Source organism: Otolemur garnettii, unplaced genomic scaffold, assembly GCF_000181295.1.
Source record: "Otolemur garnettii isolate 467f Iridium unplaced genomic scaffold, OtoGar3 scaffold00014, whole genome shotgun sequence".
NCBI classification, from domain to species: Eukaryota; Metazoa; Chordata; class Mammalia; order Primates; family Galagidae; genus Otolemur; species Otolemur garnettii.
In genome coordinates this window covers 11,978,575-11,992,714 of record NW_003852409.1, presented here as the reverse complement: position 1 = coordinate 11,992,714, position 14,140 = coordinate 11,978,575, and the positions used below count along the sequence as shown (strand labels likewise).

General features: G+C 38.6%; 1 non-coding gene across 1 annotated transcript; it reads left to right on the top strand.

The window, feature by feature from the left end:
- Positions 1–2,505: 2,505 nt before the first annotated feature.
- Positions 2,506–2,647, top strand: LOC111723682. The gene has a single exon (XR_002772177.1). It is a non-coding gene; the product is annotated as a U4 spliceosomal RNA (small nuclear RNA).
- The last annotated feature ends 11,493 nt before the right edge of the window (positions 2,648–14,140 follow it).

Sequence of the window (14,140 nt, the reverse complement as noted above, 5' to 3'; positions counted from 1 at the left end):
CAATTCCTAGAAAAGCAGAATTGGAATGTTTCTAACCCATAGAAATGATAAATGTTTAATGTGATAGCTATCCCAATTACCCTGATTTGATCATTATACATTGTGTGCTTGTATAAAAAAATCACAGATACCCCCACAAATATGTACAACTACTGTGTATCCACAAAAGAAAGAATGGTTTAAATAAAACATAAGGTAAATCTAACTCTACAGATATAACACAAATCCTCTGACTAAAGAACTGTGGAGTTTTAGTTTCAAAGACTATGATCTTTTAAATTGCAATTTAAAGTCTATTGGTAATTTTCTGCATACTTGAAAAATTTGGAAGAAAAAGCAAATATTGAATGCCAGATAGATTTTGTATAGGAGGTAAATGTTTGCAGAGCATTTAATCTTTGGGATTTTTTTATTGAAATGTTCTTTAATGAGTTACTTTTATTATCAAATTGCATTCTGGAGGCATACAAATTTAGAGCATTAGGATACAATAACCACTGAATTATACAGGAAGATTTCATGTCTAAGGCAGTTTTATGAACATATATCATCAGAATGATTGTTGCAAACTGGTGAACAGAAAAACTGGAGCATTATTTTTTCCTTTGGAAGCAATTCCCGAAGGGCAGTATCTCCTCATCTCTCATTTAAAAGAAAGCATTGCTCTCATTTCTGTGATGCCATCTAATATCGCAGAAGGACACACCGAGGAATATGCTTAGTAGCTGGCAAACAGGCTCAGTGTCTTAAGAAGGAAATCGATTACATTTCAGGATTTCCACGCAGCTGCTGTCCAAACCACAGCGCACATGATGAGCCATAGTTAGGCTGAGCTCCTGCTGATATGCCTGGGACACCATCAGGATCTATTTCCAAATATCACAGAAAGGACCATGTGACATGTGGAATCCTCTGTCTTCTGGAGCATGAGATTGAGTGGGGAACCTGTTTTTTATTATGGTTGGGAATAAAAAAAGATATGTTTAACTATTCCATGACTTTAATGGAAGACAGATTTGGCTTGTCTTGGAAGTGAATGCTTGGCATTATAATTACAATTCACTTGCAACGTCAGTGAAGGCACACAGTGGTCCAAACCACAGAAGCAAAGAAGAAAGGGTACATGCACTGTGATACGTGTGTGCACACATGTACACGCACACATACATCACCCTCTCGTTCATTTGCAATTCATGATGCTGAGGAACAGAGAGGATTTTTTTTTCCAAAAGGCAGCATCCGTTCCCTGACAAACTCATAAATCATTTCATTTCTCTAGTACAAAGCAAAAACCATTTTTAAAACCAGTGCGATCACTGACTCTCTGTTCATTTGGCAAACGTGTCACATGCTGAAATAAGCCTGCTGTCAAGTGTGACAAGAAGTCCACATTCCCCAGTGGGATGTGCTTTGCGGTGTTCATCCAGAGGCAGGCCGTGGTGGAGATGCCCTCGCAGGCTGCTACTGCGGGACTGCTGCACTTAGCATTGACGTTCATCCCTTGGGTCCCTGCCAGTGTAGCCCTTTTACCACTTTGGAGGGCTTTAAAGTTTCACCCATGGCTTAAAAGTGATAGGATAGTCTGGAACGACTCCAAATGGGGCAGAAGAAATGAAGCAGATCCCAGCTAATGAGGTTCTGTGTTAATACTGGTGCTTTCACTGCTTTCTCTGAGAAAACATAATCCCAGGCTGAGTGAAATTGCAGGGGGGATGTTGGTTGTAAATCATCCAGTTACCCACGTTTCATCAGGGGGGCCTTTGTAATCACCATTGTCTCTCCCTGAATCGTACATCCTCCAAGTCTTTGCAGGACTGACTCCTTGTTTCTCATCCTTTATGTTTCAGCTCATTCTATTCTGATAACTCTCCATTGAGCTTAGTGTCATTATTATCACCTTTAAAAAGATAAACTGGTTATCTATTATCATCTTTTAAAAGATATCACCTAAAGAGTCTAGAGTTTGTCAACTGGTTGCAAACTGGCAGGGTCAGGATAAAAATCCCATAGGTTACAATTCAGAGACCATATTCTTAAATATCACATTATATTGCTTAGTTCTCTGCTCTAGAAAGGATCTCAGAGTAGTCCGGAAGGAAAATATATTGTAAATTCCCACTTTTTCAAAAGAAGTTTTAACTTTGCAAAATCCTTTCTATACCTGCTATTGTTGTACCCACTGTAATGAAGTTTTCTGGAGGAAACAAGGCTTGGGTTGAGTTGGGAAGGGAAAAGAAAAGATATTCTCTGCAAAGACGTGCAACACTTTGCAAAATGGAACATGCTGTGAAACAGCCAGAATTGTAGAGAAAGATACTCTGAGGAGTTTACTGTTACTTGAGCATTTATTATACTGACGAAAGTGGCAGAAGCTAAGGCTGGGGAATCTGAGCACATGTAAGAGGTAAGATGCCAAAATACGTTGCCTCCAACCATGGAGGCAATGTGAAGGGACAGGGGCAGCCATGTGACATGGTCATATTGGCCTTTTAGGAATATAACTGTACCTTTGTGCGGTGGCAGTATAGTAGCAAATGAGGTTTATCCAAAGGCAATTATTGCTAATTAAAAACTTTTCCCGATACTCTGCTGTGATGACTTGAAATATAGTTGGCATTGGCATTTTTTTTTTTGCAGTATTTTTGGCCAGGGCTGGGCTTGAACCCACCACCTCTGGTATATGGGGCTGGAGCCCTACTCCTTTGAGCCACAGGTGCCGCCTGGCATTGGCATTTTTTGACAGTCTCTATGGAGACTGAATTAAAAAAAATAATGAGAATATAAGTATGTCTGCCATGTGGAAAATGGATTGAAGAGGATAAGGCTAGAGGTAGGAAGACCCAGGAAAAATGACCTTTTTGGAATGTACTACAATATGGCAATTGCAAAATGCTGTGAGTCTGAAGTCAGCCAGTGATGATAGACAAGACAGGGGGTAGGTTGGACTTATGAAGATCTGGAAGGGAAGGTCAGTAAGATTTGGGTTTAGGAGATAGGGAGGGTAAAGGTGAATTTAGATCTACTCCCAGTTCCTGGCTTATATACTGTGGGTGAATGATGGTACTACTCTCTGGGAGATGGAATCATGTTTAGTGAAGAAAAATATAAGATACTTGGGTTAGTACATGATGGACATATGAGGCAAGTGTCTTTATGCCCCTGCACATGAAGTGCTGGATAGACGACAACACTGAGAAGGTGATGGCAATTCATAAGCATGTAAAAGTTTGCTAAAACCACTGCTTCAGGGAATGTGTACAGAAAGAAGAGAGTGCTTAGACTCTCCGGCACACCAGTGTGTATACCGTGTCAAAGCAGGAAGATTGCTCGGTAGAAACTTGAACTCTGAGTGAAGCAGGGCTCCTGAAAATACTAGGTTCCCCTCTATGGCCTGCAGCTTCCCTATCTTCTCTGAAACACAAATCGCTTTCTCTTTGGGGATGAAAATCGGTACCCTGAAGAATCTGTGAATATCATAAACCTCCCATTTCTTTGCGTATCCATTTTTTCAATGCTTGGAACCTCCATGGGGTCCAATAATGGAGGGCATAAAAATATTCTGAAAAGTTGAAATTGCTTTTGAAGGAGTAGAAAATTTCAGTATGTTTTTCTTAGAATAAACCACAGGATTGGAGTTTAGTGTAAATGATATGAACATTTTGAATGCAATAACTGTTTATTTTACTTCTTCATTTTTTTTTTTACAAATTCAGTCTGTGTTTCTGTGGCAGTAACTTTCACAAAGTTCTGGCCATTAATTGGGACAATACATTCAATGTTAAGTAGAAAATAGAGTAGGGAGGAAATATTTTTATTTTCACTATTTTTTTTTTTTTGAGACAGAGTCTCACTCTGTCACCCTAGTTAGAGTACTATAGCATCATAGCTTGTAGCAACCTCAAACTCTTGGACTCAAGTGATCCTTTTGCCTCAGCCTCCTGAGTAGTTGAGACTATAGGTGCCCATCACAATATCTGGCTAATTTTTCTATTTTTAGTAGAGATGGGGTCTGACTTCTGCTCAGGCTGGCCTTGAACTCCTGAGCTTAGGTAATTCACCCGCTTTAGCCTCTTAGTGTGCTAAGATTAGAGGCATGAACCACCACGCTCAACCTTTATTTTCACTATTAAATATTCAAAGATTGGGTTTATGTAGTTATTTTCTATCCAGATTTCATTTGCTGCTAGCAAATTTAATGAACACTTAATACATGCTTGCTATCTGTGTGGATCTATGCTAGGCTCTTTGATGTAAGCTTTCTTTTAAGCCTAACAACAGGACCAGAATGAATTCAGAATGATTTTGTCCATTTTACAGATAAAGAAATTGAGGTTCTGAGAGGTAAAGTCATTGATGTTAACTCAGCTAGTTAGAGGAAAACAAGGATTTGAACATGTGTGCGCATACATACGCATGCACATTTAAAATTTTAAGTCTAGTGGTTTTTTTCTTTTAATTTTAATACAACTGCTCTGTTTCTAATTCCAAAATGTGGTTCACATCTTGTTGATTTTTCTAGTGGAATAAATCTTTTCTCTTTAACTCCTGAATACCCCAATCCCACTGAACAAATACATTTAAAAAAGAGGAATAAGGAAAATGGTGACCTTTATAAAATAATCATTCCTAGATTGTCTGTATAAATCATTTTGGTTTACATATTTAAATTTTAAAACAGGTAGTTTTTGATTACTAGTCTAAGGGAAATGAATAGGTAGTATGTGGAATTTAGTATCAGTGAATTTTCTCATAAACGTCCTTGAAATTTGTGTCCAAATTATCTTTGAGGTTTAAAAAGGGGACTGGGCATGTGCAAACTTCAGTGAGAGAGGCCTTTGTGGCAACAGAAATGAACCTTAGCTTCCACAGGCCCAAGTGGTTTCAGTGTCTAACTAGATCCCCACACTTAGCTCAGGAGAGTACACGTAGTTGTGATTCACTTTTTTGTGACTTTTACTTCATTTTCCTAGGAAACTGAGTAGACACTGGGTCTGTATATGGGAGAGAAGTTCTTGTGTTTTCTAGAAAAATTTGCTAGGACCTAATAGCAGATATTGGAAAAACCAAAATAAACAAACAAAAGAAACAGAAGTGAAATTACCCCATGTACCGAGTACATCAATAAATTCTACCTGGCTCCAGCTGGGCCTGTGAGCAGAGAAGCAGACAACAGTGTGGACTGAGTCTGGAGGGTGGGAGTGTGGATCCCTGGCTCTAACTGTGCTGTCTCCAACACAAGATGGATTCAAGATGACCCTTGAATCCATTTCTGTTGGGCAGGGTTTGCACTACCTGTGACAATTTGATTGGAACCTGTGTCTGGGGCTGTCCACTTGGTGACATTTTGAGGTTGACCTTCAAAGTTCTGTAGCAAAGAACTGAAGGGTGGGGGCTGGGCACCACAGCTGTTTGTATCTCTTCACAGTTGAGATTTAAACCTAATACTGTGTTTTCTTAGGTTAGGATAGAGGTTGGCTGATATCAAAACAGAGCTAACTTGCGCTATTTCACCAAGTAGGTCCTCAGAGTCTCCAGCTAAAACTGTGAAAGGGGCCTTTATAAGGTTGTAGGAGATAAGTCACAATTACAAAGCCTAGTGCTTTGGTAAGGGGCTATCTCTACTACTTGCGAACCCCAATTCAATCTTACCCTACCAGTTCTAATAACCAAACAGTGGGGAATAAACATGGTGTGAACCCAACAGAAGAAGTCTGGCAACATGAATAAACAGAGTAGATCAACGCCCCCCCCCCCAAAAAAAATGACAAAGGAGATACAACTGATGATGCCATGCATAGACAAATGACAGCAATTTCAGAAATTGAACTCAGAATATGGATGGCAAATAAGATAAATAGAAGAAAAGATAGAAATTGAGTTACAAAGAGTAGTTCTTAAGTTGTCTCAAGAAATTAATGAATTCAAAGCCCAAGTCACCAAAGGTATGGACATAATGAGAAAAGGGATAGCAGAGCTCAAGGAAATGAAAAAGTTAGTTGAGGAGCTCCAAAATACAGTAGAATCCCTCAGTAATAGAGTGGACCAGGGAGAAGAAAGGATCTCTGAAACTGAGGACAAAACTTTTGAACATTCCCAAACACTCAAAGAGGCAGACAAATGGAGAGCAAAAACCCATCATTCCCTGAGAGAGTTATGGGATCACTCCACAAGATCAAACATTTGTCTTATAGGAATTCCTGAAGGAGAAGAGGATGGTCCTAAAGGTACAGATGCTCTACTTCAGGAGATTTTGGAGGAGAATTTCCCAAGCATTGTAAGAGATACATAACTTCAGATAGCAGACAGTTTCAGAACCCCAAGTGACTCAATCCAAGTAAAGTATCTTCTAGACGCATTGTGATTAATTTTGCCAAAGTTAAGATGAAGGAGAAAATTCTGCAAGCAGCTAGATGTAAGAAAAGCATCACCTACAAAGGGAGAAATATCAGAATGAATGCAGATCTCTCAGCCGAAATGTTTCAAGCCAGAAGAAGATGGTCATTGACCTGCAGTCTCCTGAAACAAAACAATTTCCAGCCCAGGATCCTGTATCAGCTAAACTGAGTTTCATTTGTGACAGAGAAATCAAATACTTTAATGACATAGACACATTGAAGAAATTTGTCATAACTAAACCAGACCTCCAGGATATTCTCAGACCCATCCTCCACAACGACCAGCACAATGCTCTACCTCCAAAGTAAACTCACCCAGAAATTTTTGAACAAAACCCAACTTCCACAGTGGTGAAGGGATTAAAAATGTCCACTGGACATCTGAAAATCATGACACCCAAAACACAACCAGACTTATCAATTCACTCAATTAATGTGACTGGTTTAAATTGTCCTCTAAAGAGGCACAGGCTGGCTGACTGGATACATAAATTCAGACCAGATAAATGCTCTGGTAAGAATTTCACCTTACCTTAAAGGAGATAAATAGACTCAGAGTGAAGGGATGGACTTGTACATTATAGACAAATGGAAACCAGAAAAAAGCAGGGGTTGCAATTTTAGTAGTGGATACAATTGGCTTTAAACCAACAAAGATAAAGAAAGATAAGGAAGGTCACTACATATTTGTCAAGGGAAACACCCAAGATAAAAATATGTTGATAATTAACATTTATGCACCCTACCAGAATGCTCCTCTATGCTCCTCAATTCATAAAGCAGACCCTAATGGATATGAACAACTTGATATCTTCCTGCTCTATAATAGTTGGAGATTTTAACACCCCTTTGACAGTTTTGGATAATAACCTCCAAAAAGAAGCTAAACAAAGAAATATGAGACTTAAACCTGATCCTAGAAGAAATGGACTATACAGATCTCTACAGAACATTTCACCCTAATAAAACTGAATATACATTCTTCTCATCAGTCCATGGGTCATCCTCCAAAATAGATCATATCCTAGGACACAAGTCTAACCTCAGAAAATTTAAAAGTGTAGAAGTTATTCCTTGTATCTTCTCGGACCACCATGGAATGAAAGTTAAAATCAACAGCAATGGGAATCTTCATACTCCAAAGTCATGGAAGCTAAATAATCTTAGGCTGAATGATAGCTGGGTCAAAGATGAGATTAAGAAAGAAATCCCCAAATTTTTGGAACAAAATGATAATGAAGACACAAATTATCAAAACCTGTGGGATACTGCAAAGGCAGTCCTAAGAAGGAAATTTATAGCATTAGAAGCCTTCATCAAGAAAACAGAAAGAGAGGAAGCCAACAACTTAATGGATCATCTCAAGCAACTGGAAAAGGAAGAACATTACAACCCCCAACGCAGCAGAAGAAAAGAAATAACCATAATTAGGGCAGAATTAAATGAAATTGAAAACCAAAGAATCATTCGGAAGATAAACAAAGCAAAAAGATGGGTATTTTGAAAAGATTAACAAAATTGATCAACCTTTGGCCAACCTAACCAGAAATAGAAAAGTAAAATCTCTAATATTGTCTATCAGAAACAATAAAGGAGAAATAACAACAGACACTTCAGAAATTCAAAAAATCCTCAATAATTACTACAAAAATCTCTATTCCTAGAAATATGAAAATCTGAAGGAAATGGACCAATACCTGGAAGCATGACACCTTCCTAGACTCAATTAGAAAGAATTAGAAATCTTGAATAGACCTATATCAACCACTGAAATAGCATCAATAAGATGAAATCTCCCTAAAAAGAAAAGTCTGGGACCAGATGCCTTCACATTTGAATTCTATCAAACCTTTCAAGAGGAACTAGTACCTATATTATACAACGTATTCCAAAGCATAGAAAAAGAAGGAATACTTCCCAACACATTCTATGAAGCAAATATCACCCTGATCCTCAAACCAGGAAAGGATCCAACAAAGAAAGAAAATTATAGACCAATATCATTAGTGAATATAGATGCAAATATATTCAGTAAGATCTTAGCAAACAGAATTCAACAATAGATCCAAAAAATTATACACCATGATTAAGTTGGTTTTATTCCAGGGTTAAAGGGTTGGTTCAACATATACAAATCTATATCTATCTATCTATCCATCTATCTATCTATCTATCTATCTACCTATCTATCTATATTACATTGCATCAATAAAAGAAAAAACAAAGACCATATGATCCTCTTAATTGATGCAGAAAAAGCCTTTGATAATATCCAGCATCCTTTCATGATCAGAATTCTTAAGAATAGGCATAGAAGAGACATTTCTTAAACTAATAGAGGCCATCTACAGCAAACCCATAGCCAATATCATATTGAATGGTGTAAAATTGAAAACATTTCCACTCAGATCAGGAAGAAGGCAAGGATGTCCACTGTCTCCATTGCTATTCAACATAATAATGGAAGTCTTAGCCATCACAATCAGGCAAGAGAAGGTGATCAAGTGTATCCAAATAGGGTCAGAGGAAATCAAACTCTCACTCTTTGCTGATGATATGATCCTATACCTGGAAAAATCCCAGGGACTTGACTTCAAAACTCTTAGAAGTGATCAAGGAATACAGCGGTGTCTCAGGATACAAAATCAATACTTACAAGTCAGTAGCTTTTATATACACCAACAATAGTCAAGCTGACAAAACAATTAGGGACTCTACTCCTTTTACAATAGTGCCAAAGAAGATGAAATATCTGGGAATTTACCTAACAAAGGACATGAAAGATCTCTATAAAGAGAACTATGAAACTCTGAGAAAAGAAATAGGTGAAGATGTTAACAAATGGAAAAATATGCCATTCTCATGGCTGGGAAGAATCAACATTGTTAAAATGTCCATACTACCCAAAGCAATCTACAGATTTAATGCAATCCCTATTAAAGCACCATGGTCATACTTTAAAGAACTTGTAAAAATAGTACTTTGTTTTACATGGAATCAGAAAAAACCTCAAATAGCAAATACATTACTCAGAAATAAGAACAAATCAGTAGGTATTACATTACCAGACTTCAGGCTATACTATAAATTGATAGTGATCAAAACAGCATGGTACTGGCACAAAAACAGAGCGGTAGATTTATGGAACAGAATAGAGAACCAAGAGATGAACCCATCTACTTATTGCTATTTGATCTGCGATAAGCCTATCAAAAATATTCAGTGGGGGAAAGACTCCCTATTTAACAAATGGTACTGATGAACTGGCTGGCAACCTGTAGAAGACTGAAACTGGACCCCCATCTTTCACCATTAACAAAAATTGATTCTCACTGGATAAAAGATTTAAACTTAAAACATGAAACCATAAAAATACTAGAAGAGAGTGCACAGAAAACACTTGAAGAAATTGACCTGGGAGGCTATTTTATGAGGAGGACCCCTTGGGCAATTGAAGCAACACCAAAAATACATTACTGGGATCTGATCAGACTAAAAAGTTTTTGCACAGACAAGAGCACAATAAGTAAAGCAAACAGACAACCTTCAGAATGGGAGAAGATTTTTGCAGGTTATGCTTCTGACAAAGGTCTGATAACTAGAATCTACAGAGGACTCAAACTAATCAATAAGAAAAGAATAAATAACCTCATTTCTATGTGGCAAGAGACTTGAACAGAAACTTCTCTGATGAAGACAGGTGCATGGCCTACAAACACATGAAAAAACTCTCATCATCCTTAATCATCAGAGAAATGCAAATCAAAACCACTTTGGGATATCATCTAACTCCAGTAAGATTAGCCCACATCACAAAATCCCCAAACTACAGATGTTGGAGTGGATGCAGAGAGAAGGGAATACTTCTACACTGCTGGTGGGAATGCAAGCTAATATGAACTTTTTGGAAAGTTTAGAGAACACTGAAGGAACTAAAAGTAGACCTACCGTTCAGTTCTGTAATTCCTCTACTAAGTATATACTTAGATGATCAAAAATTATTTTACAACAAAGACATTTGCACCAGAATGTTTATTGCAGCCCAGTTCATAATAGCCAAGACATAGAAACAGTCCAAGTGCCCATTGACCCATGAATGGATTAACAAATTGTGGTCTATGTATACCATGGACTACTATGCAGCCATTAAAAAAGATGGAGACTTCACATCTTTTATGTTTACCTGGATAGAGCTGGACCATATTCTTCTTAGTGAAGTATCTCAAGAATGGAAAAAAAAAGTATTCAATATACTCACTACTATTAATCAATATGTAACCACCTACACACTCATATGAATGGCAAAACATAACTATAGTCCAGAAAGTGAAAGGGAAGAGGAGAGAGAGGGGAAGGGATGGGGGATATGGCTCAGGGTCTCTCATAAGACTCAACAGAGGTTAGCTCTGCTTCCAAGCTCTCTCAGTAGTTGTTGGCAGGACTTAGTTCCTCATGGGCTATTGGACTAAGGGTCTGGCTGCTGGACACAGGACGTCCTGAGTTCCTGGCCATACAGGTCTCGTGATAAGGGAGATGTGGCAGTGAGAGAGAGCACGCACAAGAAGGATGGAAGTCACAGTCCTTCCTAATTTTGTCTTGGAAGTGACTTCCTATCACTTTTGCTATATTCTTTTCACTAGTTCCAGCCCCCACACAGGGGAAGGAAATCATAAGTTGTGGATATCAGGAAGCAGGAATCATTGGGAGTCATTTCAGCAGCTGGTAAAATGCCCACCATGATACCTGTCTGAGCTGGCTGAATGTACCAGCCTCTTTTAACCTTGGTTTCCTCATATTTAAGGTAAGAATGATACCCACATAGCACTGTCATCATGGGAATTAAACACCATGGACTATATAAAGCCTCCAGTCTTTAATAGTTGTTCATTGAATTATAAATACAATTGTTGTTGTTGACACCCTAAGTAGCAGAGCCAGAATCCGAAGCCAGATAGAACGTGTGATTTCAATCTGTGCTGTCTTCTCCTGCACAGCATTGCTTTTGGTCTGAGCTAATCCATCCTGAGATGGGCCCTCATTTTCTAAGATAATTTGCTGAAAATATTCCAAGAAGAGTCATTTCTTCTTGTGTCAAGTGCAAAGGGAGTGACAAGGTGGATGTTTTTTTCCTTAACAACTATAAATTTGAAGAAGTCTTCTTATGAGAGGTTTTCTTTGTTCCAGTCTTTAGCTGGTCTCTTAAGGCATTTTAATGTTAATAGGGCTCCCAGAGGGACAATATAATTGATACAATACTCTTCCAAAGCTATTCTAAACACTGCAGTCACCCGAGTATAGCAATATATCTTCCTAGTGTCAGCAGTGCAGAGCAGTTACTGAACTCTGACTTGCTTGAATCTCGATGGTTTCTTTGAAGAAGAATCTTAATGGGGAGGCTGACTGTGGAGCCATGGGAGCAAGTCTGATGAATGTGCTGGAAGTGCCGCAGTGGCCTTTAAAATGCCTGCATGTCACTGGGGGAAATAAAAATGCTATGGAGAATTAACATGATAAGCAAGTGCCCTGGTGAGGCATCTCAGAATCACAGACTTTGGATTTCTGCAAAACCAGAGAGCGTGGTGGAAAGACCCTGGGCTTCAGAGTCATCAGCCAGACAAAGCTGAGTTTGAGTCCAAGTTCTGCCTCTTTCTAGTTGGATGGGACCTTGGGAAAATAATATTCCTTTTCTAAGATGTTCAGCTACTTGATCTACAAAGCCAGGTGACAATAACTATATCACAGGTTGCACAAGTTTCAGGGATCACATCAAACATGCTTAATAAATTTTAGATCTTATCTTTTTCTTGGAGCTTGCATTTCATCCAGCAGTGGCCAATATTTAACAAGCAACTCTCCAAAAGATTAGGAGAGGGAGCCCTGATTAGTAGACTTTGCCTATTTTTATGTTGTAAACACTTCTATCGTGCTGATTTCAAGCTACCAAGGAAGTCATTGGTTGCTGCTTAAGTCTCTGTTTTTAGCTTTCTCTCTCTTTCGTGCTATTTATTCATTTTGTCTACAATCTAATTTTGCAAAATGAAAAAAATTTGTGCTCCCTGTCTCTTGCCACCCCCAGCCATAGAAGGGAACATGCTGCTTCCAGAACAGTATTTTTCAACCTTTTTTTTTTTTAATCTCATGGCACACTTGAACCTATAGTGAAACTTCCATGGCACACTTACTTACACTATGTTGATTTAAAAAAAAGAGTAAGAAAAGAATGTGCTTTGCTTTGAACTTCTTTTGAGAGTAATTTAATTAATAATTTTTTTTTTTTTTTTTGCAGTTTTTGGCAAGGGCTGGGTTTGAACCCACCACCTTGGCTTATGGGACCAGCGCTCTACTCCTTTGAGCCACAGGCACCACCCTAATTAATCTTTAAAAATGTTTGTGGCACACTTACGACCATCTCAGGGCACCCTGGTTGAAAATCACTGCTCTAGAACAAATCTTAGTTTAGCAGGTGGTTCTTTTGTCCAAAGAAAAGGGCAACCCTTTCCCCCTTCCTCTGGAAGGATATGGCCTCACGTCAGAGTATATGGGTTAGCAAGAGAAACTGGACTGGATCTCAGCATCCTCTCACTGTCTCGACTGAACACCCTCGAGGAGGACACAAGCTTTTACCTTCATCAGGTGGCCTTGCTTTTTGTGGCTTCCCATTTCAATGTTCTAGTCCTCCCGAGCCCTCTGTGCCTCTGACAGAGTATTCATAACTGCTCATTAATAGGCCATACCTCCCAAGATAAGCAAATAAATTATAATCTTCCATGTTTGGTACTTTTCTGAAAAACTAGAAGAAGGCACATCTGTCATGGTTTGCTTTCGCTATTTGCTTTTAGGCAGAAACATGTATGCAGAGGTAAGCATGTGTAGGACTTAACATGTTGGAGGGGAGAAATCAGAAAGAATGTGTGAAATTCTCCTGATCATTAAAACACTTTCCCAGGAGTCGGCTGTTGGCCTAATCACTGAGATTCCTTCTAGTACATAGAGAATGCTTACATCTGTACCCTACAAGACAGATTACGAACCACTTTCAAGGACATTATTTCATTTGGAACACACCTTGTGAAGTTAGTAGTATAATTATTAGATTTGACAGATGAAGAAACTGAGGCTTAGAGACGTTAACGTCATAGAATGTATTACTGGGCCTCAAATCAGGGTCTTCCAGCCATAGGTTTTTGGCTTTTCTGACTGAATTACCTTTGTTCCCCATTATTAACCATCCCTCTAGGCTGTGTTCCCTGACTTGGGTTCCTTACGGAAGCCATGGAATATGAAGATAATTTGAGTGGCTATTATCTCAATTCCTCCAGAGTTGCACCTAGCAAATTTCAGATACACTGGGTTGAAGTTCCCTCAGTACAAACAATGGATGCCTTAGGGCAGTTGGGCTTAATTCTCTTGCTAACTCCTAGTTGAGGAAAGCTGTATAATCCACGACTAGATATTTCATGACCTCATACCACAACAAAACCTAGGGTGAGCTGTTCAGGCCTGCACTCAAAGACATTTTCCTTCCAACTTATCCACTGCTACCTTTCTATTCTTACAAGCCAACATCCAACTCTCCTTTAGGACAAATGAGAGGAGCCAAGGTCATTCATTCTGAAATATCTGATTTTGAATCAAAATTTTACTTTTTTAAAAAATTAAATCATAGCTGTGTACATTAATGCAATCATGGGGTACAATGTGCTGGTTTTATATACAATTTGAAATATTTTCACCAAACTGGTTAA